This window comes from Brassica oleracea, chromosome C2 (genome assembly GCF_000695525.1).
Source record: "Brassica oleracea var. oleracea cultivar TO1000 chromosome C2, BOL, whole genome shotgun sequence".
NCBI classification, from domain to species: Eukaryota; Viridiplantae; Streptophyta; class Magnoliopsida; order Brassicales; family Brassicaceae; genus Brassica; species Brassica oleracea.
The window spans coordinates 21,723,552-21,727,355 of NC_027749.1; the positions used below are offsets into that span (position 1 = coordinate 21,723,552).

A 3,804-nucleotide genomic window follows, 5' to 3' on the forward strand; every position below is an offset into this window, starting at 1 on the left:
AAAATTTGAATGTGAGACTTTTAACAGTTTTAGTAATTTATAGTCATTTTTTGAAATTCAAAATATAAAATATACAGAAAAATGTAAATTTTTATGATATGGTTATTGTGTTTTTAAAAAAAAATTATTTTAATAGTTTTAAATTAAACAAATTTGATAGAAGATACATTTTTTTATTAGATCTTTATTATTCAAAATCATTAATTGTCATATATACTTTACCCACATTAGGCAATTCCGTAATCTTTATTTAACGAAATAATAAATGACATTAATAATGAATTTATGGTTAGTTTAATAAAAAACTTATTATATAATTAGATGGACCAACCTATTTCTCTAATAATTCTAAGAATCATCCTAGTGATGACATGTGGCTACAAAAAGAAGTTGTAATGTTTCACAAATAATATACAGGGGATTAAATACAAAATTAACATTTTTAACAGATACACGATTGCTTATCAAGGCACATTAAATTCGCTAAAATATTTTATACCTATACTTCGGACAGTGGTTCTTTTGATTTCTCATATTAACATCACCAAAACAATTTTTTTCCTTATCTAACTCATAATTAATTAAGATTGATGGCGTGGTGCCAAAGTTCTCTTGTATAACATATAGATAATTGTTCATGAATATACAAATAATTTGTTAAATTTTTTCATAAGATTAACACGAACAATATTCTATTAAGGTTTGCAACAATTTAGGCCCATTCCACTCAGAACCAACATTTACATTGCACAACCGTGTTCCATCTTTTTATTTCTCATATTGACATTAACATTACATGCATTCGAAAGCCACATTAACAATGCATGCTGACTAATAAATTAAAAGGTATAATTTTTTTTAACCTTTAGCTCCGGCGATTTCCGATTAACCGGGCAATCTCTTGTCTTTCCATTTTTAAATATTCTCTTTCCCTCGTCAGTGAGTGGATTTTCATTGGGCAACGGTACCGTTTTCAGAAAGTTTCCTTTTTACTTACCGGTAATATTCTCATTGTGAGCTAATTTCTATACTTTCCTTTAGCCTCGTGGAACTTTCTCAAATTATTTCAACGTCCAGCGCAAGTTTTCCTTATACGATGATTTCTCAAAAAATCATAATTGAATTTAGCTTGATTCACGGTAAATTTGCTTCGACTACGGTTGACATTCTCCCTCAAGTGATTCACCTGCACCCTTGCGCCGCCGTTGCAAAGTCTCAGTTTCTATCTTCCATGGCCGATATGTTGCACCCTGCGATTAGATCGATGTCCCTTGATGATGAAGGACCATTGGTGCTTCCTGACATGCATTGATTAATTTGAACATGCATTGATTAATTTGGATCCCTGAAACATATATAACAGGGTTAAGATGATATGATAATATTTAAGAAAAACAGTACAAAATATAAATAGATCAAAGTAACTAACATCAACCAATACGAATTCCATAGGTTTTTGCTTTGAAGATGTCTCATTATGCCAATTGCCTAAATCCTTCTGAAAACAAAATGAGTTTTTGGTCAACAGAATTTGATTGAGCTTTGAAGCAGAAATGGTTTGTATGTTAGTCTAACACACTACGGGAAATAAGGGTAGTAATAGCAGACGAAAAACGCTATAAATCCTGTTTGATAACGCTTCCTTAGCCGTTCTGACAGCGCCCATTATAATAGGTCTGATACTTTTAATAGCGATTTTCGTTTATGCTATAATTAACTATACAACAATATTGTAGTCATGGGCATTCCGCCTGAACCGAACCGACCGAACCCATTTTTTGGGTTTTCGGTTTCACTCGGTTTGGGACTGCAAAGCCAATCGGAACCTTTCCAAATATACTTCGGCTCTCGGTGCGGTTCGGTTCGGCAGTCTCAAACCAATCGGTTTCTTCGGTTTCTGCTCTCCATCACGCATCCAGTCTCTTTCCTAACATCTGGTTCACCGGTTCTTCACTTTCTTTTGAGTTTAGAAACTACCGCCGTCGCTCTGTCGAAACCTAATTAATTTTTACTAAGCTTTGCAATGAATGGGCTTTAAATGGACCTGTATATGCTTTCTACGTTTCTATTTTAATTTGTTAGTCTGGCCCAAATTATTAAATGTCCATTTAAAAGAAAAATATAAAACCCACTACTCAATTAATCTGATCCAAGAAACATGTATAAAAAGGAAAAAATCCTAGAACTAAAAATCGGAGCCTCTTCATCTTTCTCTTTTATTGTCGTACATCTCGTAATATCTATTCTCACAGTGGAACATTTCTTCTCGACACAAATCTCAGAGCATCTTCAGCATTCTGTTCTCTCATTCCTCATCTTCTCACAGTTTTATATAATCTTCGTGGCTTCTTTGCTTAAACTATTTTCTATTGACTTTTTGAGGCCATAAAATCGAACAAAACAAACCGATAAATATGAAAAGTCGGTTCACTTCGGTATAGATTTTTCAGCGTGTAACCGAACTGAATAAACCGATGTCCGAGCAAAACCGAACCGCAATCTAATTCGGTTTAGTTCGGCGAGCTTTTATCTAACCCGAACGAACCAAACTGTATAACCCGAATAAACCGAATGCCGAGGACTACTTTATTGTTTATGCAATTGTTAATATTTATAATAAGATGATAAAAATATTATTAAATTTATTTATATATTTAACATTTCTTTATTATTTAATTTGATTTATACAAATTTCTTTATAATATATAATTAGCTTTTATATATTGGAATCGATAATTAATTAAAAATTAAAACCACTAATTATAATAAATTATGGTTTACAAATAAATTCCGGTTTACAAGACCCGGTTTGGAAATGTAAATCTAAAAAGTTTAACCTAAAAAAAAAAATTAACCCTACATCTAACCTTTTTGCCGTAACTTTATCTCCTTCGCCGTCAACTTCAGCTCCTTCGTTTTCTTCATCTTTGAGGCCGAGACCACCAGCCAAGAACACCACAGGTAAGCTTATTCAGCCTCCACCACCAGCCAAGAACACCACAGGTAAGCTTATTCAGCCTCCACCACCGCGCTAAGCTACCATTGACGAAGTCAAGACCACCACTGTTGACGCCGAGACCACAACCATCAAGCTTCTTCAGCCTCCTCCGCCTTTTTTACTAAGAACAGAAAAACAAAACCGGAATCAGAACACACACAGAGAGAGAGAGAGAGAGAGAGAGAGGGAGAGAGACGAAGCCGGAGACACCACTCTGTAACACCACTTCTTCTCCTTCCCGGTTCCTTCTTAGATCTGTAAACAAAACAAAAATCAATTACAAGTAAATAGGAAGGTGAAAAGAAAGAGGGACATATAAGAGGAAGGGGAAGTGACTTTACGTGTCGTAGTGGTGAGGAGGTCAAACGATTTTTCATCCTCGCCTCGATGGACAAGCTATGGTGGTGACGAAGCTATGGCTGCAACGACGACGAGATGTGGTGGAGAGGTTGACAAGACCTGGTGGTAACAAAGGTTTAGTGGTGATGAAAAAAGATATTAGAGAGACAAGATTTGTGAGATTAGGGAGCATGATTAACGAAGAAAAAAAAAGTGGAAACAAAATAGAAGAGAAAGGGACGGGAAGAAACACAAGAGAAGAGATTAGAAAGACAAGATCTTGTCCATTAAATTTAGGTTAATCAACGGTTGTGGTTTAAAAGGTCTGATCTCTACCCTTGTACGTTATTGGTCAGTTTGTTTTGACCAATCAAATTTTTGTAACTACTTTCTTATTCTATTTTTGTTTCAATACCCAAAGTATTAGTGGTAAAATTGTAATGTACATAAATTATTTTGAGACAAAA

The 3,804-nt window shown here is 34.4% G+C and overlaps 1 long non-coding RNA gene across 2 annotated transcripts; it reads right to left on the reverse strand.

Annotated features, from left to right (window-relative positions):
* Positions 1 to 986: 986 nt before the first annotated feature.
* On the reverse strand, positions 987 to 3,596 carry LOC106319245. Of its 2 annotated transcripts, XR_001265455.1 has the most exons (4): positions 3,340 to 3,596; positions 2,868 to 3,253; positions 1,430 to 1,498; positions 987 to 1,345 (listed from the first exon to the last, which is right to left on the reverse strand). It is a non-coding gene; the product is annotated as an uncharacterized LOC106319245 (long non-coding RNA). The 2 variants fall into 2 exon arrangements; XR_001265454.1 differs by lacking the exon at positions 1,430 to 1,498.
* Positions 3,597 to 3,804: the final 208 nt, after the last annotated feature.